This window comes from Hypanus sabinus, unplaced genomic scaffold (genome assembly GCF_030144855.1).
Source record: "Hypanus sabinus isolate sHypSab1 unplaced genomic scaffold, sHypSab1.hap1 scaffold_1500, whole genome shotgun sequence".
NCBI lineage: Eukaryota > Metazoa > Chordata > Chondrichthyes > Myliobatiformes > Dasyatidae > Hypanus > Hypanus sabinus.
In genome coordinates, this window is record NW_026779575.1 from 65,726 (window position 1) to 88,860 (window position 23,135).

Here is a 23,135-nt window from a genome sequence, read left to right on the forward strand (position 1 = left end):
GCCCCCTCCTTTAATCTCTGTATTCCCATGACGTGTCGCCACCTACAGCTCCAATCTGCAAATTAAATTTACTGACGACACTACTCTGACTGGCCTAATCTCAAATAATAACGAGGCAGCCGACAGAGAAGAAGTCATCACCCCGACACAGTGGTGTCAAGAAAACAACCCCTCCCTCATTGTGACAAAAACAAAGGAGCTGGTTGTGGATTACAGGAGGAATGGAGACAGGGACCAAATTCAACATTTCCTTGTCTGTTATTGACACAAAATGTACCTTTTAATATTGATCATGACACAGTGTATTTTATATAACGTTAATGATATGAAACATATTTACAAATCGTTACTGACAGAGAACCGTATAAGTTGTGTTCTGTGTGTTATATGAATGTACTTGCCTGTGATGCTGCCACAAGTCAGTTTTTCTCTGTACCTGTACCTTCCCGTACTTGTGCACTTGGCAATAAATTCAACAGGACCTGAGAAATCTCAGTGAGATTTGATTAGTGATGATCATCTTGTCAGCTCGGTAGGTCGAATGTATCCGACAGTCCATTGTTAAATGCAAAACCCTGAACAGTGTTGATGATCAGAGGGATCTTAGACTCCAAGTGCATCGCTCCCTGAGAGAGACTGCACAGATTGATCGGGTGGATAAGAAGGCAAATGTCATGGTTGTCTTTATTAGTTGAAGCATTGAGTTCAAAAGTCGGCAAGTTGTTTTTCGGCCGTTACGAGCCTGTTACTATATACTAATAAAGGTAATGGTTTTAACATCAAAACCAGACTCCAGTGTGAATTCTTTTGCGGCTGGTTCGTTTCTAAAACTTTACAGTTCGCAACAAGGCTTTATAAAACAGGTTATACCACATCTGGAGTGTTTCATACAGTTCTGGTCGCCCCCATTCTCGGAAGGATGTCGGGGCTTTGGACATGGCGTAGAAGAGGTTCACCAGGACACTGCCTGGATTAGAGGGCATGAACTATAAAGAGAGGCTGGACAAACTTGTGTTGTTTTCTCCAGAGCGGAGCAAGCTGGGGTGAGACTGGATGGACGATTATAAGATTACGAGAGGAATAGATAGAGTGGACAGACGATATATTTTTCCTGGGGGTTGAAATGTCTAATACATTTAAGGTGAGAGGAGATGTGAGCGGCAAGTTTGCTTCTTTCCACAGACTAATGAGTAGCTGGAGTCTCTGCCTGGGAGGGGGGGGGGGGGGGGGGAGGTGGCACCAATCCTGCACGTGATCCCGTTTGCCCCTCCCATTTAACCGTAGATTGGCAGCACCTGCGCGTCTGTTTCCGAGGCCCCGCCTCCCGATGATGTAACAATCTCTTCGCGCATGTTCACAGTCTCCGGGTGGACGGTGTTATCCTCTCCGCTCAGAGCTGAAGTGGGTCGGCTGTGTGTTCGGGAAAGACTTTCGTCTCTTCCGTCGGGATCACTGTCTGCGGGCCGAAGATATCACTTTCCCATCGGTGAGTATTGAGACCGATCCCGAGCGGGGAGATCCGATGTTGGCCGTGAGCCCCGAACTGAGGGCCAGGAATTCATTTGTTTCCCAACTATCTGGGCTCGTCAGAAATGTGTCGACTTCACTTAATCTGCATTGAACGATCCAAACCAGGAGCCCAGGCTGTCTGTTTCCGCAGAATTGAAATGGAAGTCCCGCCGACAGGTCACGTGAGGCTGTGTGCCGCAGATTCGCCCCGCCCGCTTTGTGACGCAAGATCACGTGGTGCGATTTTGGCCACCGAGTCCCATTAACTTCCCTGAACTCGTCTCGCTTCCTGAAGCTCCTCACATTTGTCCTGGAGGTTTATGGCTGTTGTGTCTTCTCCCGGACTGGGGTGGGTGAGAAAGGAGAACGTCTCAGGTTGTGGGGATCTTTGATTTCACTGCCTGCTTTACCGAGGGACTGGGAAGTCTCGGGGGATAATGGTTCGAGCCTCAGCTCCACGCAGTAGAGCTGAGCCCCACATAACTCCTGCACGTTTATCGTCCAGCGACGGCGGTCGGTCAAGTACAGACAAGACAGGATCTGTAATACAAATTTCCTGCAATGGTCCAGTTTTAACCTGGAAATGGAGTGATAGTATAACAGTAAAGGAAGCACAACTTGACCTTGTAAATTATCCTGGAACCGATTTGACTGTTATTCCCGGAATGTGTCCGGTGCAGTTGTTGCTAACAAGGCTTACAAGAATAATCTCAGGAATGATCGGATTTATGTGTGAGGAGCATTTGATGGTTCTGGACCTGTGCTCGATGGAGTTCAGAGGGATGGTGGGGGTGGTGGAGGGATATATGGTTAATAAACCTACAGAATGCTGAAAAGCCTGGATACAGTGGACATGGAGAGGATGTTTCCATTAGACAGAGCATCTGTGATCTGACAGCACAGTCTCAGTATAACCTTGCTTCCCTTTAAAACTGAGATGAGGAAATTATTTTGGCCAAAAGATGTCTGATATTTGGAATTTGTGATTTTGTTTGAGGATGCCGTTTGGGTATATTCGTGAAGATTAATATACTGATGATTGCTGAGTAGCTTCAGGGTTACAGGAGGAAGACAGGAATATGTTGTTGGAATAAACATCAGCCCTGGTTGAATGGTGTGGCAGACCAGATGGATTGAATCACCTCAGTCTGTTCCTGTGTCGTATGTCTTCCCATGACTGAATGATGGCTCCTTCTTATCCCATATCGTCTGTGTCATGTGAGGGACAATAAAAGATTGTTCACTGAGATCATTATATTTGCCTTCAATGGTTAAATTTCAGTGAGTTTTATTCCTAGTAACATTAAGCAGAAATGTTTGGTCCTCCTTTGTATTGTTGACGTGCTTCATTATCTTTAATGTTTAAGTTAGACCTGCAGTGAGAGATTTATTGGAAGAAAAACCACGACTGAAGACGAGGGAACAGCAACAAGTGAACCAGCCCGAGGACTGAGAGCACCGACTGGAGAGAACCCATCTGACTCGGAGATTCCAGTGATTCAGTCAGGAGAAAGTTTGGTGAGTCTCATTTACTCAAACACTGATCCTTTACACATTACATACCTGCACAAAGGAAGGTAGGAAATAGTTGGGAGTGAGACTGAATATGCCCAGAAGGACCAGTTATGCCTCTGTCAGACCCAGTTGTGAAGAAGCCCCCCCTTATATTCCCTTGAAACTTTTCCCCTTTCACCCTTAACCCTTGACCTCTGTTTTTTTCTTCTCCCCTCGCCTCAGTGGATAAACCCTGCTTGCATTCACTCTATCTATACCCATCCTAATTTTATATACCTCTATCAAGTCTCCCATCATTCTTCTACACTCCTAAGAATGAAATCCTTACCTATTCAACCTTTCTCTGTAAAACAGTTTCTCAAGTCCTGGCAGCATTCTTGTAAACCTTCTCTGCACTCTTCCAACCTTATTAATATGCTTCCTGTAATTCGGTGACCAAAACTGCACACAATACTCCAATTTCAGCCTCACTAATACCTTATACGACCTCACCATAACATTCCAACTCTTATACTCAATACTTGGATTTATAAAGGCCAAAGGATTCAACAGAGGCTGGATGGGAGATGCCAGAGAGTAGTGGTGGATAATTGTTTATCGGGATGGAGGCCAGTGTCTAGCGGGGTGCCTCAGGGATCTGTTTTGGGCCCAATGTTGTTTGTAATATACATAAATGATCTGGATGATGGGGTGGTAAATTGGATTAGTAAGTATGCCGATGATACTAAGGTAGGAGGTGTTGTGGATAATGAGGTGGGTTTTCAAAGCTTGTAGGGAGACTTATGCCGGTTAGAAGAATGGGCTGAACGTTGGCAAATGGAGTTTAATACTGAGAAGTGTGAGGTTCTACATTTTGGCAGGAATAATCCAAATAGAACATACAGGAATTGAGGAATGCAGAGGAACAGAGAGATCTAGGAATAACAGTGCATAGTTCCCTGAAGGTGGAGTCTCATGTAGATCGGGTGGTGAAGAAAGCTTTTGGAACGCTGGCCTTTATAAATCAAAGCATTGAGTACAGATGTTGGAATGTAATGTTAAAATTGTACAAGGCATTGGTAAAGCCAAATTTATAATATTGTGTGCAGTTCTGGTCACCGAATTATAGGAAAGATATCAATAAGTTAGAGAGAGTGCAGAGACAATTTACTAGGATGTTACCTGGGTTTCAGCACTTAAGTTACAGAGAAAGGTTGAACAAGTTAGGTCTCTATTCATTGGAGCGTAGAAGGTTGAAGGGGATTTGATCGAGGTATTTAAAATTTTGAGAGGGATAGATAGAGTTGACGTGAATAGGCTGTTTCCATTGAGAGTAGGGGAGATTCAAACGAGAGGACATGATTTGAGAGTTAGGGGGCAGAAGTTTAACGGAAACATGAGGGGGTATTTCTTTACTCAGAGAGTGATAGCTGTGTGGAATGAGCTTCCTGTAGAAGTATTAGAAGCCAGTTAGGTTGTGTCATTTAAGGTAAAATTGGATAGGTATATGGACAGGAAAGGAGTGGAGGGTTATGGGCTGAGTGCGGGTAGGTGGGACTAGGTGAGATTAAGAGTTCGGCACGGACTAGGAGGGCTGAGATGGCCTGTTTCTGTGCTGTGATTGTTATATGGTTATATGGTACTAAAAGCTCTCTTTACAGCCCTATCTACACGTGATGCCACTTCTGGGAATTTTGTATCAGTATTCCTAGATCCCTCTGTTCTAGTGCACTCCTCAGTGCGCACCATTTATCTTGTATGTTCTACCTCGGTTTGACCTTCCAAAGTGCGATACCTCACACTTGTCTGTATTAAACTCCATCTGCCATTTTTCCAGCTGGTCCTGATCTCTCTGCAAGCTTTGAAAACCTTCTTCACTGTGCATACACCTCCAATCTTTGTATCATCAACAAATTTGCTGACCCTATTTACCAAATTATTATCCAGATCATTGATATAGATGACAAATAACAATGGACTGATCCCTGTGGCACACCACTAGTCACAGGCCTCCAATCAGAGTAGCAATCCTCCACTACCACTCTCTGACTTCTCCCATTCTCAATTTCCAATCAAATTTACTACCTCACCATGTATACATAGTGACTGAATCTTCCTAACTAACCTCCCATGCGGACCTTGTCAAAGGCCTTACTGAAGTCCATGTATACAACATCCACTGCCTTCCCTTCATCCACTTTCCTTGTAACCACCTCGAAAATCTCTAATATATTTGTTAAACATGACCTACCATGCACAAAGCCGTGTTGACTCTCCCTAATATGTCCCTGTCTATCTAAATAATTGTCGATCCTATCTCTTAGTACTCCTTCCAATAATTTACCCATGACCGACATCAAACTTACCAGCCTATAATTTCCGGGATTACTTTTAGAGCCTGCTTTAAACAACGGAACAACATGAGCTATCCTCCAAATCTCTGGCACCTCACCCGTAGATAACGACATTTAAATATATCTGCCAGGGTCCCTGCAATTTCAACACTAGTCTCCTTCAGGGTCTGAGGGAATACCCTGTCAGGTCCTGGAGATTTATCTACTCGCCTCAAGGTAGCAAGCACCTCCTCCTCTTCTATCTGTATAGGTTCCATGACCTCAATACTTGTTTGCCTTATTTCCATTGACTCCAAGCCAGTTTTCTTAGTAAATTCAGACACAAAAAAACCATTTAACATCTCCCCAATTTCTTTTGGTTCCGTGCATAGCCAACCACTCTGATCATCAAGAGGACCAATTTTATCCCTTAACTATCCTTTTGCTATTACTATACCTGTGGAAGCTCTTACTGTCCTTCACCTTGACTGCCAACGCCACCTCATGTCTTCTTTCAGCCCTCCTGATTTCTTCCTTAAGTATTTTTTTGCACTTTTTATACTCCTCAAATACCTTATTTGCTCCCTGTTTCTTATACATGTCATACATCTCTCTCTTCTTTATCACAGTTCCAATATCCATCGAGAACCAAGGTTCCTTATTCTTATTCACTTTGCCTTTAATCCTGAGACTTTGTTCCCAGGGTGTCCTCATGGGCCGTCCGGAAATGATTTAAGCTGGTGACAACCCTGTTTTCCCCAGTGGGATAACTCTCAGGATGTAGTCATGTACCATTCCAAACGCATAACGGGAGTCTGTGTGAACGTTCCCACTTCTGTCTGTTGCTGGTATACAGGCACGAGTCAGAGCAAACAGCTCAGCCTTCTGGGCAGAGACAGCTGCTTCAAAAGAGGCCTGTTCAATTACTTCACTGTCCGTCACTATCGCATAGCCAGAATGTCGTTTTCCTGCTGGATCCACAAAAGACATTCCATCCTCATAAAAAGTTTCCTCAGGCTAGAGGGGGTATTGCAGAATGGATGGGAGAGTCCGTCCTTCTTTCATTGTGATCCGGACGGGCTAGAGGGGGTATTGCAGAATGGATGGGAGAGTCTGTCCTTCTTTCACAATGATCCGGACGGGCTAGAGGGGGTATTGCAGAATGGATGGGAGAGTCTGTCCTTCTTTCACTGTGATCCGGACGGGCTAGAGGGGGTATTGCAGAATGGATGTGAGAGTCTGTCCTTCTTTCACGGTGATCCAGACGGGCTAGAGGGGGTATTACAGAATGGATGGGAGAGTCTGTCCTTCTTTCACAGTGATCTGGACGGGCTAGAGGGGGTATTTCAGAATGGATGGGAGAGTCTGTCCTTTCACTGTGATCCGGACGGGCTAGAGGGGGTATTGCAGAATGGATGGGAGAGTCTGTCCTTCTTTCACAGTGATCCGGATGGGCTAGAGGGGGTATTGCAGAATGGATGGGAGAGTCTGTCCATCTTTCACTGTGATCCGGACGGGCTAGAGGGGATATTGCAGAATGGATGTGAGAGTCTGTCCTTCTTTCACGGTGATCCAGACGGGCTAGAGGGGGTATTACAGAATGGATGGGAGAGTCTGTCCTTCTTTCACAGTGATCCGGATGGGCTAGAGGGGGTATTGCAGAATGGATGGGAGAGTCTGTCCTTCTTTCACAGTGATCCGGACGGGCTAGAGGGGGTATTTCAGAATGGATGGGAGAGTCTGTCCTTTCACTGTGATCCGGACGGGCTAGAGGGGGTATTGCAGAATGGATGGGAGAGTCTGTCCTTCTTTCACAGTGATCCGGATGGGCTAGAGGGGGTATTGCAGAATGGATGGGAGAGTCTGTCCTTCTTTCACAGTGATCCGGACGGGCTAGAGGGGGTATTGCAGAATGGATGGGAGAGTCTGTCCTACTTTCACAGTGATCCGGACAGGCTAGAGGGGTAGCAGAATGGATGGGAGTGTCTGTCCTTCTTTCACAGTGATCCGGACGGGCTAGAGGGGGTTTTGCAGAATGGATGTGAGAGTCTGTCCTTCTTTCACGGTGATCCAGACGGGCTAGAGGGGGTATTACAGAATGGATGGGAGAGTCTGTCCTTCTTTCACAGTGATCCGGATGGGCTAGAGGGGGTATTGCAGAATGGATGGGAGAGTCTGTCCTTCTTTCACAGTGATCCGGACGGGCTAGAGGGGGTATTTCAGAATGGATGGGAGAGTCTGTCCTTTCACTGTGATCCGGACGGGCTAGAGGGGGTATTTCAGAATGTATGGGAGAGTCTGTCCTTCTCTCACTGTGATCCGGACGGGCTAGAGGGGGTATTGCAGAATGGATGGGAGAGTCTGTCCTTCTTTCAGAGTGATCCGGACGGGCTAGAGGGGGTATTGTGGAATGTATGGGAGTCTGTCCTTCTTTCACTGTGATCCGGACAGGAGGGCTGACTTCATGAACTGAAATTGCCCAGAGATGGGGTACAACATCTTGGGTTCGGTCACTATTGAACGAATGAACGTCCCGTCTTCACCTCAGATTTCTTCCAGGATCGGAGCTGCCCCTTGCCCAAGTCTTGCCAGTCTCCCTCGGTGCTGGATGCCTGTTTCATCAGGGTGTGGGCAAGGAGCCCTCGGCTCTTTGGCTTGAACCCAGGGCAAACCCTAATGGTGGTATTGGGAACCACCAGACCTGTCTGTCGCCAAATGAAATTTGGAACTTCGGCCGGAAATGCAGTGCCGTCTCTTCCTTTAACCTCTCCAATCACCGTGACTGGGAACTTCTGTCGCTTGAGGGGTTTCCTCAGTTGAGCACCCCGTAGGGTCATAACACAGAGTCACAAGAGAGCTGGCCGCTGGCAGAAGGGGTTCAAATGTACTGGAGTCCAGATAATGTGCCCACAATTGGGTGGTCACGGGAAGCTGTCAGTTGTTCGCAGTTCTGGCATGATATCCTTGTCCATGCATAGAATCTCGACTTCCAATGGACAGAGCAAGTCTCTCCCTACGAGATTTCACCCCCATCTGGTGGTGACTGTAAATGAAACCTCACACTGGTTCCCCTGGAATTCCACCTGCAGAGGCTGGGTACGTGAATACATACGTTCTGTGCCTTCGAACCCAGACAGAGTGATTGCAGCGTCTGATAGCTGGAATCCCTTTTCCAATACTATATCCTGATCGAGAGTGGTTGTGGTTGCCCTCATATCAATCATAAACGGAACTGTATTTCCAGCAACTTGCAATATTACAGTGGGCTCTTCCTGAGGGTTGGCACTCATGGTTGGAAGCATTTTCTTGTCAATTTCTAAACGGGTTGTTGTCCCCACCTGTCCCTTGTTAGGTTTTTGCTCCCATTTCTGTTCCTCAGATATAGCCCGCTCGCATCCTTCTTCCCGCTGAGCATATTCACTTTTAATATTAGTTCCCTTCGGGGTTGATCGGGATTCGAAAGTTGGGTCCAAATGATATGTCAAAGCTCGTCGCATTCGATTTCGGTCATTGTCAGGCCAATCCATATTATTTGTTTTAATCATGTTGGCTAACTTAGTTGGTAAGCATTGGAGCAGTAGGGCATTGAACTGCGGGGACAGATTTGCTTGGACTCCTGCGAAGGTGCCGTAGCAGGCCACAAATCGCTCTCAATATAAGGGCTAAGAGTGTTGTAAAAACAATCCTGAAGGCTTTGTGTGTCAATGCAAGGAGCATTCGTAATAAGGTGGATGAATTGAATGTGCAGATAGTTATTAACGAATATGATATGGTTGGAATCACAGAGACATGGCTCCAGGGTGACCAAGGATAGAAGCTTAACATCCAGGGATATTCAGTATTTAGGAGGGATAGACAGGAAAGAAAAGGACGTGGGATAGCGTTGCTGGTTAGTGAAGAGATTAACGCAATAGAAAGGAAGGACATTAGCCTGGAGGATGTGGAATCGATATGGGTAGAGCTGCATAACACTAAGGGGCATAAAATGCTGGTGGGATTTGTGTACAGGCCACCTAACGGTAGTAGTGAAGTTGGGGATGGCATTAAACAGGGAATTAGAAATGCGTGCAAAAAAGGAACAGCAGTTATAATGGGTGACTTCAAACTACATATAGATTGGGTGAACCAAATTGGTAAGGGTGCTGAGGAAGAGGATTTCTTAGAATGTGTGCGGGATGGTTTTCTGAACCAACATGTCGAGGAACCAACTAAAGAGCAGGCCATCCTAGACTGGGTATTGAGCAATGAGGCAGGGTTAGTTAGCAATTTTGTCATACGAGGCCCCTTGGTTAAGAGTGACCATAATATGGTGGAATTCTTCAGTAAGATGGAGAGTGACATAGTTAATTCAGAACCAAATGTTCTGAACTTATAGAAGGGCAATTTTGAAGAAATGAGACGTGAATTAGCTAAGATTGATATTTAAATGATATTTAAAGGGTTGACAGTGGACAGAAACTTAGAAAATAGGTGCAGGAGTAGGCCCTTCGGACCTTCGAGCCTGCACCGCCATTCAGTATGATCACGGCTGATCATCCAACTCAAAACCCTGTAACTGCTTTCTGTCCATACCCCCAATCGCTTTAGCCACAAGGGCCATATCTAACTCCCTCTTAAATATAGCCAATGAACTGGCCTCAACTGTTTCCTGTGGCAGAGAATTCCACAGATTCTCCACAGTCTGTGTGAAGAAGTTTTTCCTCCTCTCTGTCCTAAAAGTCTTCCCCTTTATCCTTAAACTGTGACCCCTCGTTCTGGACTTCCCCAACATCAGAAACAATCTTCCTGCATCTAGCCTGTCCAATCCCTTTAGAATTTTATATGTTTCAATAAGATCCTCCATCAATCTTCTAAATTCCAGTGAGTATAAGCCTTGTCGATCCTGTCTTTCTTCATATGAAAGTCCTGCCATCCCAGGAATCAATCTGGTGAACCATCTTTGTACTCCCCCTATGGCAAGAATGTCTTTCCTCAGATTAGGGGACCAAAACTGCACACAATACTCTTGGTGCCTTGTACAACTGCAGTAGATCCTCCCTGCTCCTGTACTCAAATCCTTTTGCTATGAATGCCAGCATACCTTTCAACTTTTTCACCGCCTGCTGTACCTGCATGCCTCCCTTCAATGACTGGTGTACAATGACACCCAGGTCTCATTGCACCTCCCCTTTTGCTAATCAGCCACCGTTCAGATAATAATCTGTTTTCCTGTTCTTGCAACCAAAATGGATAACCTCATATTTATCCACATTAAATTGCATCTGCCATGAATTTGCCCACTCACCTAACCTATCCAAGTCACCCTGCATCCTCTTAGCATCCTCCTCACAGCTAACACCGCCACCCAGCTTCGTGTCGTCCGCAAACTTGGAGATGCTGCATTTAATTCACTCATCTAAATCATTCATATATATTGTAAAGAACTGGGGTCCCTGCACTGAGCCTTGCGGTACCCCACTAGTCACTGCCTGCCATTCTGAAAAGGTCCTGTTTACTCCCACTCTTTGCTTCCTGTCTGCCAACCAATTCTCTATCCACATCAATACCATACCCCCAATACCGTGTGCTTTAAGTTTACACACTAATCTTGTGTGTGGGACCTTGTCAAAAGCCTTTTGAAAATCTAAATATACCACATCTACTGGCTCTCCCCTATCCACTCTACTAGTTACATCCTCAAAAAATTCTATAAGATTCGTCACACATTACTTTCCTATCACAACTCCATGCTGACTTTGTCCGATGATTTCACCTCTTTCCAAATATGCTGTTATCACATCCTTGATAACCAACTCTAGCATTTTCCCCATCACTGACATCAGACTAACCAGTCTGTAATTCGCTGGTTTTTCTCTCCCTCCTTTTTTAAAAAGTGGGGTCACATTAGCCACCCTCCAATCCTTAGGAACTAATCCAGAATCTAAGGAGTTTTGAAAAATTATCACTAATGCATCCACTATTTCTTGGGCTACTCTGGGATGCAGACCATCTGGCCCTGGGTATTTATCTGCCTTTAATCCCTTCAATTTACTTAACACCACTTCCCTTCTAACATGTATTTCCCTCAGTTCCTCCATCTCACTAGACCCTTGGTCCTTTACTATTTCCAGAGCGTTATTTATGTCCTCCTTAGTGAAGACAGAACCAAAGTAGTTATTCAATTGGTCTGCCATGTCTTTGTTCCCTATGATCAATTCACCTGTTTCTGACTGTAAAGGTCCTTACATTTGTCTTGACCAATCTTTTTTTCTTTTCACATATCTGTAAAAGCTTTTACAATCAGTTTTTATGTTCCCTGCCAGCTTTCTCTCATAATCTTTTTTCCCTTTCCTAATTAAGCCCTTTGTCCTCCCCTGCTGGTCTCTGAATTTCTCCCAGTCCTCAGGTATGCCGCTTTTTCTGGCTAATTTATATGTTTCTTCTTTGGACTTGATAGTATCCCTAATTTCCCTTGTCAGCCACGGGTGCACTACCTTCCCTGGTTTATTCTTTTGCCAAACTGGGATGAACAATTGTTGTAGTTCATCCATGCAATCTTTAAATGCTTGCCATTGCATATCCACTGTCAACCCTTTGTATCATTTGCCAGTCTATCTTAGCTAATTCACGTCTCGTACCTTCAAAGTTACCCTTCTTTAAGTTTAGAACCTTTGCTTCTGAATTAACTATGTCACTCTCCATCTTAATGAAGAATTCCACCATATTATGGTCACTCTTGCCCAAGGGGCCTCACACGACAAAATTGCTAACTAACCCTTCCTCATTGCTCAATACCCAATCTAGAATGGCCTGCTCCCTAGTTGGTTCCTCAACATTCATATGCAATGGCAAGCATTTAAAGATTGCATGGATGAACTACAACAAGTGTTCATCCCAGTTTTGCAAAAGAATAAACCAGGGAAGGTAGTGCACCCGTGGCTGACGGGGGAAATTAGGGATAGTATCAAGTCCAAAGAAGAAACATACAAATTATCCAGAAAAAGCGGCACACCTGAGGACTGGGAGAAATTCAGAGTCCAGCAGAGGAAGACAATGGGATTAATTAGGAAAGGGAAAAAAAGATTATGAGAGAAAGCTGGCAGAGAACATAAAAACTGACTGTAAAAGCTTTTATAGATAAGTGAAAAGAAAAAGATTGGTTAAGACAAATGTAGGTCCCTTACAGTTAGAAACAGGGGAATTGGTCATGGGGAACAAGGACATGGCAGACCAATTCAATCACTACTTTAGTTCTGTCTTCACTAAGGAGGACACAAATAATCTTTCGGAAATAGTAAGGGACTGAGGGTCTAGTGAGATGGAGGAACTGAGGGAAATACATGTTAGTAGGGAAGTGGTATTAGGTAAATTGAAGGGATTAAAGGCAGATAAATCCCCAGGGCCAGATGGTCTGCATCCCAGAGTAGCCCAAGAAATAGTGGATGCATTAGTGATAATTTTTCAAAACTCCTTAGATTCTGGATTAGTTCCTGAGGATTGGAGGGTGGGTAATGTGACCTCACTTTTTTTTAAAAATGAGGGAGAGAGAAACCGGGGAATTATAGATCGGTTAGCCTGACATCGGTGGTGGGGAAAATGCTAGAGTTGGTTGTGAAATATGTGATAACAGCGTATTTGGAAAGAGGTGAAATAATCGGACAATGTCAGCATGGATTTGTGAAAGGAAAATCATGTCTGGCGAATCTTATAGAATTTTTTGAGGATGTAACTAGTAGAATGAATAGGGGAGAAAAAGTGGATTTGGTATATTTGGATTTTCAAAAGGCTTTTGACAAGGTCCCACACAGGAGATTAATGTGCAAACTTAAAGCACAGAGTATTGGGGGTGTGTTATTGATGTGGATAGAGAATTGGCTGGCAAACAGGAAGCAAAGAGTGGGAATATATGGGACCTTTTCAGATTGGCAGGCAGTCACTAGTGGGGTACTGCAAGGCTCAGTGCTGGGACCCCAGTTGTTTACAATATATATTAATGATTTAGACGAGGGAATTAAATGCAGCATCTCCAAGTTTGCGGATGACACGAAGCTGGGCGGCAGTGTTAGCTGTGAGGATGCTAAGAGGATGCAGGGTGACTTGGATAGGTTAGGTGAGTAGGCAAATTCATGGCAGATGCAATTTCATGTGGATAAATGTGAGGTTATTCACTTTGGTTGCAAGAACAGGAAAACTGATTATTATCTGAATGACCGATTAAGAAAAGCGGAGGTGCAATGAGACCTGGGTGTCATTGTACACCAGTCATTGAAGGTGGGCATGCAGGTACAGCAGGCGGTGAAAAAGGCAAATGGTATGTTGGCATTCGTAGCAAGAGGATTCAAGTACGGGAGCAGGGAGGTTCTACTGCTGTTGTACAAGGCCCTGGTGAGGCCACAGCTGGAGTACTGTATGCAGTTTTGGTTCCCTAATCTGAGGGAAGACATTCTTGCCACAGAGGGAGTACAAAGAAGGTTCACCAGATTGATTCCTGGGATGGCAGGATTTTCATATGAAGAAAGACTGGGTCGACTAGGCTTATACTCACTGGAATTTAGAAGATTGAGGGGGGATGTTATTGAAACGTGTAAAATTCTAAAGGGATTGGACTGGCTAGATGCAGGAAGATTGTTTCTGATGTTGGGTGAGTCCAGAACGAGGGGTCACAGTTTAAGGATAAAGGGGAAACCTTGTAGGACCAAGATGAGGAAAAGCTTCTTCACACAGGGAGAGGTGAATCTGTGGAATTCTCTATCACAGGAAACAGTTGAGGCCAGTTCATTGGTTATATTTAAGAGGGAGTTAGATATGGCCCTTGTGGCTAAAGGGATCAGGGGGTATGGAGAGAAAGCAGGTACAGGGTTCTGAGTTGGATGATCAGCCATGATCATACTGAATGGCAGTGCAGGCGCGAAGGGCCTAATGGCCTACTCCTGCACCTATTTTCTATGTTTCTCTGTGTGGAAAATTAAAATCTCCCACAATCACAACCTTATGCTCACTACAAATATCTGCTCTCTCCTTACAAATTTGCTCTTCCAATTCTCGCTCCCAATTAGGTGGTTTATAATACACCCCTATAAGTGTTACTATACCTTTCCCAATCCTCAGTTCCATTCAAATAGGCTCCCTAACTGAGCCCTGTAATCTATCCTGTCAAAGCACCGCTGTAATATTTTCTCAGACAAGCATTGCAATACCTCCGCCTCTTGCCCTTCTGATTCTATCACACCAGAAGCAACGAAATCCAGGGATATTTAGTTGCCAGTCACACCCCTCCTGCAACCATGTTTCACTAATAGATACAACATCGTATTTCCAGTTATCAATCCATACTCTAAGCTCATCCACCTTCCTTACAATGCTCCAAGCATTAAAACAGATGCATTCAAGAAACTTTCCACCTCATCCTCTCTTTTTATCACTAATGGTGCAAACAACTTTATTATCTCTTTTTTTTCCTTCTCCCCTACATCTTCGGTCTGAGCGCTCCTACATCAGGGAGGAAGTTCAAATCAGCTCTGTGTTAAAAGTTTAGCCATCACAGTGACTGAAGTCAGCTGCAGGTTCATGAGGGACTGTTACCGTCAGATTCTGCAGTTCTTGCGGCTGCTCATCGCACCCAGGACTGAACTCTGGTCAGTGAGCATTGGAGGAGTCTGTTCTGCTGATGTTAGGCTTAATCTAGACTGGTGTTTAATATTGTGGATCTGTGAAAGATAAATCAGTTCTGTATCAAATCCCGTGTCTCAGGTATTTACTGTCTAGAGACTCTCACAATGTACACTAGAAAGGCCACTCAGCCCATCTGGTTCCTGCCCATGTTTCTGTTCCCTATCAGTATATCAAAAGCTCTCCCTGCTGTTCCCTTCTCACTATCCCTGAGATGACAGGTTGCAACAAGTCACCACTCCGTGGGATAGGAGATTTCCCGTGAATTTCTTGGAAACATATAAATGCACAACACATTACAGATGCTTTGTTCCACATTGCTGTGCTGACCATGTATCTTACTCTAGAAACCACTTAGAATTACTCTCCCTGCAACTAGCCACCCATTCTCCTAAGCTCCATGTACCTATCTAAGAGTCTCTTAAAAGACCCTATTGTATCCGCCTCTATCACCATCGCTGGCGGTGCATTCCACACTCACCACTCTTTGCTTAAAAAAGTTAGCTCTGACATCTCCTCTGTACCTACTTCCAGGCAGCTTAAACCTATTCCCCCTCGAGTTAGCCGTTTCAGCCCTGGGAAAAAGCCTCTGGCTATCCACACGACCAATGCCTCTCATCATCTGATACACCTGCATGATTTTCTCCAGGGTGAATAAGACGATGAGCTCACTGTGGTTTTGACGTTCTCTCTCTCTCTCTCCTTGTGTTTGATGTCACAGCCCCGCCTCACTCAGGCACTTAAAGCGACACTCACAGTAAACGAACCTGCAGTCTCGTAACACAATGCACCTCCAAAGTCTGACAGCAGACCAGCGAGTGAATCTTCGATGGTGCAGAGTCAAAAACCAAAGTGTTGCCAGCCTGAGTCAGGACTTTGGGGCTCCAGAGAGGGATGGGGTCTAGAGTTTACCAGGAGAAGGAGGAATCAGACCAGCAGGATGTGGCTACAAAAGAAAGGTCAGAAACATTTGGAAACTGGTTGACCGAAAAAAAAAAAGGTGGTTAATTTCAGGCAGCAAATGTGGAGAGGAATAAAAAGACAATGTTTAGGCCGAGCCCCTTCAGCATGCCTAGACTGTATACACCGCTGCTTAGCTGCTTTCTGAACTGCCAAGTTCCTCCAGCTTTTTGTGTGTGTGTGTGTCTCTGTATTCCCAGCAACTGCAGAATCTCCGGTGTTTTATATCTGCACTTTCCTTTGGCATTAGATATACGTTGATATTGAGTATATTGCTTATGGGTGCCATTTTCTGCGTTAAAACAGCTGCAGATTTTTTCTACACACACTATAAAAAAATGAGGTTTGGACATTGAACCGGTGCTTGCAGAAATGGTTAATGGCACCATGATTACCCATAGGGCTATGCGTTAAGAATCTTGCCGGCGCTGAAGCGCCGATGAAATGCCCTGGCATCAGGCTGAGGACGTCCCCGAGTATCACGCATGCGTGTAGTACACTGAAGGCCTTGAAAATGTCGGGTGCAGGTAAGAGCGATCCTCCGTGATTTTACCTTAAACACCGACTTCAGAAAAATTCCTGTGAAATCCGTACACTGTGGCCAACAGTCCCAGGACAGTCCTGCTCTCGTCCCTGTCTCTCAGCACCACGATCCGTGCACGGGCCCCGGGGAGCTTCCGGCTGATGAGTGAATGGGAACCGATGGATCTCTCAGAGAGAGCTGAGCTTTAGCTATAGTAAAGGCAAGGATTAGGAACTCAGAAAAAGGGAACAAAATCTTTTACATCACCAGTTGAGAAAATCACCTTTGTTCTACCTCCAATCACTAATAAGAGAAAATCTGCAGATGCTGGAAATCCAAGCAACACGCACAAACTGCTGGAGGAATTCAGCATTAGTACTCTTTTCCATAGATGCTGCCCGGCCTGCTGAGTTCCTCCAGCATTTTGTGTCTGTTGCTTGTTCTACCTTCTCTTGTTCTGGACTTTTCTACCGGTGAGGACATGTTTTGTCCCATTCTCTCTGGCTACATAATGATATCAAGCACCTTTGCCCTGGACAACAAGTAGCTTTCACATCACAAATGTGCCAGACTCCAGTGAGACAGAAAGACTACTGCCCTTCCCTTCGTATTCATTGGCATTGCCATCACTGAGTTCACCACTGTCAGTCTCTGTCTGATGTGTGTATTGTGGCAATGCAAACGTTGCTGGAGAATTTGGGGAGGCTTCAGGGGTATATAGAAACTGAGTTCACCACTGTCAGTCATTGGGGGGGGAGGGTTCAGGGGGAATATTTATGTAAAATACAGAAACTGGTGATACTTGAGTCCCCTGTGTGTATTGTGGTGATGCAAAAGTTGCTGGAGAATTTGCAAGTGGGAAGAAGTGGAGTGATATTTGGAAATCTGACTTTTTAAAGTGTAACTCAGCAAGCAAACCACTTATGGACAATATGCCAAAACTTTGGTGAGAAAATCCTTCTTTACCCATTACAGGCCTGCTACATAGGTTGTGTGAGAGTGCAGATGAACTGGATCGAACCCAGAAGAGATCAAAGTTCCTATTGACCGTGATTGCTAGCTGTGAAAATGAATACCTCTGTATAAAAAATTCACTGTGCACATCTTGTCACTGGGTAAAAAAAAATGCACAGTGCAAGACTTATGTACACATTGGTTATTACAAATTAGAGGGGGTATTGGAGGGAAGATGGGGAGACCTGTAGTGTCCCTGATGCCCTCACTTACAAGAAGTGCATCCAGCTGCAGCTTGTAACCCTGCACTTTAAGGAGTTGGAACTTGAAACGCATATGGGAATTGATGGTCATTCCAGATAGCAACACTCTGCCCAGTCAGGAGATGATTTCTCTTCCAACTTGGGATGAACCTCACTGTAACAGTGTGATACCAGATCAAACCATGGCAACTCAAGTAATCTCATCTAAACTGTTGTCCTACGCTCATTGATGGATTTTGTAAATCTTTTTACAGGTTAAAACTGAGAAGGAATTTGTCTCCAGGAATCTCAAACACGGCACAACAGTTTTGTTGTCTCTGTCTATATATTTAAGAAGTGGAGCAAGGGATTCAATCGACAATCCTTCCTGCTCAGACAGTGGGGAGGGATTCACTCGATCATCCTTCCTGCTCAGACTGTGGAGAAGGATTCATTTGGTCATCTGAGCAACTGGCACGCCCGGCATTTTACACAGGAGAGAGGATGTTCACCTGCTTAGTCAGTGGGAATGGATTCACTCAGTCATCTCAACTGAAGGAACATCAACAAGTTCACACTAGTTGATGTTCCATTCACCTGTTCTGTGTGTGAGAAAGGATTCTGCTGGCCATCCCAACTGTGGACACACCAGTCAGATCACAGTGGGCAGAGGCTGGTCATCTGCTGAATTTCAGGGAAGGGATTCTCTGGGTTATCTGACTTAATGGCACACCAACGTGTTCATACCAGGGGACAGCCATTCACCTGCTCAGTCTGTGGGAAGGGATTCACTCATTCATCCCGCCTACAGAGTCATCAGCGAGTTCACACTGGGGAGAAGCCATTCACCTGCTCAGTCTGTGGGAAGGGATTCACTCAGTCATCCAGCCTACGGGGTCATCAGAGAGTTCACACTGGGGAGAAGCCATTCACCTGCTCAATCTGTTGGAAGAGATTCACTCAGTCATCCCACCTACACAGTCATCAGCGAGTTCACACTGGGGAGAAGCCATTCACCTGCTCAGTCTGTGGGAAGGGATTCACTCGGTCATCAAACCTACTGAGTCATCAGCAAGTTCACACTGGGGAGAAGCCATTCACCTGCTCAGAATGTGGGAAGGGATTCACTCAGTCTTCCCACCTAGAGAGTCATCAGCGAGTTCACACTGGGGAGAAGCCATTTACCTGCTTAGTCTGTGGGAAGGGATTCGCTCAGTCATCCCAACTACAGAGTCATCAGCGAGTTCACACTGGGGAGAGGCCATTCACCTGCACACTGTGCGGGAAGGGATTCACTAGCTCATCTAAATTGAAGGTGCATCAGAGAGTTCACACTGGGGAGAAGCCATTCACCTGCTCAGTCTGTGGGAAGGGATTCGCTCAGTCATCCCAACTACAGAGTCATCAGCGAGTACACACTGGGGAGAGGCCGTTCACCTGCTCAGAATGTGGGAAGGGATTCACTCAGTCATCCAGCCTACAGAGTCATCAGCAACTTCACACTGGGGAGAGGCCATTCACCTGCTCAGAATGTGGGAAGGGATTCATACTGTCATTCTACCTACAGAGACACCAGCGAGTTCACACTGGGGAGAGGCCATTCACCTGCTCAGACTGTGGGAAGAGATTCACTCAGTCATCCCACCTACGGAATCATCAGCGAGTTCACACTGGGGAGAAGCCGTTCACCTGCTCAGTCTGTGGGAAGGGATTCACTCAGTCATCACAACTATTGACACACCAGTCAGTTCACAGTGGGGACTGGCCGTTGTTATGAATCCCTGGGTTTCATTTGCTGTGGACTGTCATTTTTCGAGAGTGAGATTAAGAAGGTGAATCAGTCTGACTTGCAGCTTGTTTAGTTTTAACTGAGGACACAGACACTCAGAGTCAGACGGAGACGAAGGAGGAAAAATGGAAGAATCGAAACCAGGGAACTAGTGGCCAAGGGTCACTCTTTGGAACCTTCCTATGCCCACAAGGGTGGGTTAATTATCGATTCGCCGTACATCGAATGTGTGGTTGTCACCTCGTTTGATCCATAGGAGTGGATCGGATTTGGCGCATCCTGTGGAGACCACTTATGTGTTAACCCTTGCCTGGCTGTGGTGTGGTAGTTCACTTGAAGATGATACACCTTGTGACAAGTCACTTTTGGTTATAATTTGTATGTGGATTTGGAGCGATGACGGATAAAATCTACAGCAACTGTTCTCTTGTTTTACCACCATGAAACCTGTGCAATTCTACATATTTGTGTTCTCTCGCCTTTTACCCTGGATTACAAATCTCTCTCTCTCATCGCCTATTCTGTAGTTGAACTGAACTTTCATACTTCACCATCTCAAGACTCTAAGCCTTGTTTCCCCCGAGCTCAATAGTTTGGGAGTTACATTTACACACATTTATAAACTTAACACTGTTAACATCTGTTTATCTTGTTTAAGTTGCAATATTACAAGTAGATGCTAATAAAGATAGATTTAACATCAAAACCAGACTCCAGGTGTAGTCTATTGCTGCTGGTTTGTTTCTAAAGCGTTATGGTTCATAACAAATTTGGGGCCTGCATCTGAGATATTTACAAATTTGGTGGCTATTGATCGATGAATTATCGATTTGATTGGGTAAATCCCTTTTGATTTATTTGTGTGTGGAAATCAGCAACAATGGACATTTATAAATTTCTGGAAGCGCCAACCCCTGAGGCATCAGGAAAAGCCAAAAAGAATGAATTGCTGACTGTTGCTAATGGGCTGAATCTTAAGCAGGTAAGGGGGTGTGAAGGACTAGGGCAAGCATAAAACTGAGAGAGGAGGTAAAGGTAAACCAATAGGGGTTTTATTATAAAATATAGGCATCCACCCCCTTTTTCAGAGACTGGGATCCCTGTTTCTACCGGTAATAATGTGCATTTCAATGTGTTCACCTCTCAGTCCTCGATTCTCTAAATGAAAGGGTTATCCACATTTGATTTTTCTTTATATGATGTCCCAACCATTTCAGGGATCAGTCTATTGAAACTTCATTGCACTCTCTATAACAAATACTCTCTAACCACTTTGTTAATCCTCTGTGCAAAAAAATGCCCATCTTCCACAGCCCCGTGTTGCCCCAACCACTCACCTCCTACCCCTGTCATTGGCCCCACTTGCGCGTCAACTGTCCCAATGTTAATCCCTCTGCTCACCACCACCATGTGCTCAGACATTTCCACAAATTTCCACCGGGACAAACATCCTTTCACACCATCTTCTTCCTTTCAATAAAATCCCTCCTCTCCCTCCCCAGGAACTGGCATCAAACCGACGGACCGAGCGGTCTCCGACCTCTCGGCGACACATCAGACTCCGGCCGCAGGAGACGCTTCACAAACGCCCCAACATCCCTTGGAGGGAAATGGACATAAATCAAAAAACGGACATTTATTCCGCTGTGATGTGGAGTTTGAGGCCGGAGCGGGAGGCGAAATCAGTGGGGGTAACGCCCTCTGGACGTCCACCTCTGCGACTGGTGGTAACAAGTGATTGGCATCGCTTTGCACCAATGGGAATAGCACAGCCCTTGAATCCTCTGTTGACAGCGGTGGGGGTGGGCTGGTCACGTGATTATTAGCCCAGCTATTAAACTGATAAAGCCCGAGCTCAGCAGAGCATGGATGACGTAAGACGCTGCGCACGTAAGGGCAGATCCCGGTGTGGGAAGCCCATGCGTGACGTTAGGCACGAGGGGGTTCTGTGTGACGTCACCTGTGGGGATGCGCTCGCATTTAAATGCACCTTAATGTGCGTTTCTTATGATTTCAGAGGGACAACATTAATCACGGGTTTCATTACCGAATCCAGTGTGAGATGTAAAGCCCCCTGTAATGTGTCCGGCATATCCCTTTTGATTTATTTGTGTGTGGAAATTAGCAGTCCCCACTGTGAACTGACTGGTGCGCCAGTAGTTGTGATGGCCGAGTGAATCCTATCCCACAGTCTAAGCAGGTGAACGGCTTCTCCCCAGTGTGAAATCGCTGATGACTCTGTAGGCTGGATAACTGAGTGAATCCCTTCCCACAGACTGAGCAGGTGAATGGCCTCTCCCCAGTGTGAACTCGCTGGTGTGTCTGTAGGGTGGATGACTGAGTGAATCCCTTCCCACAGACTGAGCAGGTGAATGGCCTCTCCCCAGTGTGAACTCGCTGGTGTCTCTGTAGGGTGGATGACCGAGTGAATCCCTTCCCACATACTGTGCAGGTGAATGGCTTCTCCCCAGTGTGAACTCGCCAGTGACTCAGTAGGGTGGATGACCGACTAGAGTGAATCTCTAGATGAGACTAGAATTCGGGGACATCGCCTCAAGATTCAGGAGAGAAGAGTTAGGACGGAGACGAAGAGAAACAGTTTTTCCCACAGAGTGGTGAATCTGTGGACTTCTCTGTCCAGGGAAGCAGCTGAGGTTTCCTCACGAAGTATATTTAAGATACGGTTAGATAGGATTTTGCAGAATAAGGTAATGAAGGGTTATAGGGAAAAGGCAGGTAGATGGACCTGAGTTTCCTGACGGATCAGCCATGATCTTATTGCATGGCGGGGCATACTCAGTGGGCCAATGGCCGACTCCTGCTCCCATTTCTTATGTTCTGACGTGCGGCCTGAGTAGTGTCTTGTAAAGTATCAGCATTATCTCCTTGCTAATATATTCTACTTCACTTTAAATAAAGCCAGCATTGTATTTGCCTTCTTTACCACAGACTCAACCCGGAAGTTAATCTTCTGGGAGTCTTGCCCAAGGTCCTGGTGGCGTAGTGACGTCAGCGCCGGACTCCGTAACGGAGGTCCCCGGGTTCGAATACAGTCGGGCCTCTCCTGAGTACGCTTTCCATCCGTGCCGGGTTGAGTGTTGAGCTCGCAATTCGACCTCATAAAGATACTGTGAAATGTCTGTGTGAGGAGAAGTGCCCCACACAACCTTACGATCCGCGCCTTGTAAGGCATGAAAATGTCCGACACTGCCCTGAGTCAGTCCTGAGTTGACGACATCATCATCATCATCATCATCATCATCACGTTTCCTTCTGTAGATCTGTGGTTTGAACCTTCTCCCCAATCAGATAGCAGTTCACTATTGTTCCTTTTGCCGAAATGCATTATCGTACTTTTCCCAATATTGTATTCCATCTGCCACTTTCTTCAAACTTGTGTCCTGCTGCAATCGCATTGCTTCGTCAGCACTACCATCGCCTCCACCTACCTTTGTATCATCCGCAAACCTTGTCACAAAGCCATCAGTTCCATTATCCAAGTCATTGACAAACAATGTGAAAAGTAGCGGTCCGAATACTGACCCCTGAAGACAAAGTCACTGCTGGCCAACCAGAAAAGGCCCCTTTTATTCCCACTCGCTGCCCCTTGGCTGTCAGCCGTTCCTCTGTCCATGCCTGTATTACTTCTGACTTTTATCCTGTTAAGCAGTTTCATGTGTGAC

General features: G+C 45.6%; 1 long non-coding RNA gene across 3 annotated transcripts; it reads left to right on the top strand.

Annotated features, from left to right (window-relative positions):
- Nucleotides 1-1,275: 1,275 nt before the first annotated feature.
- Nucleotides 1,276-22,692, top strand: LOC132387069 (uncharacterized). Of its 3 annotated transcripts, XR_009509760.1 has the most exons (4): nt 1,276-1,486; nt 2,877-3,027; nt 16,346-16,471; nt 20,955-22,692. It is a non-coding gene; the product is annotated as an uncharacterized LOC132387069 (long non-coding RNA). The 3 variants fall into 3 exon arrangements; XR_009509761.1 differs by lacking the exon at nt 16,346-16,471; XR_009509759.1 differs by lacking the exons at nt 16,346-16,471; nt 20,955-22,692 and adding an exon at nt 17,939-18,337.
- The last annotated feature ends 443 nt before the right edge of the window (nt 22,693-23,135 follow it).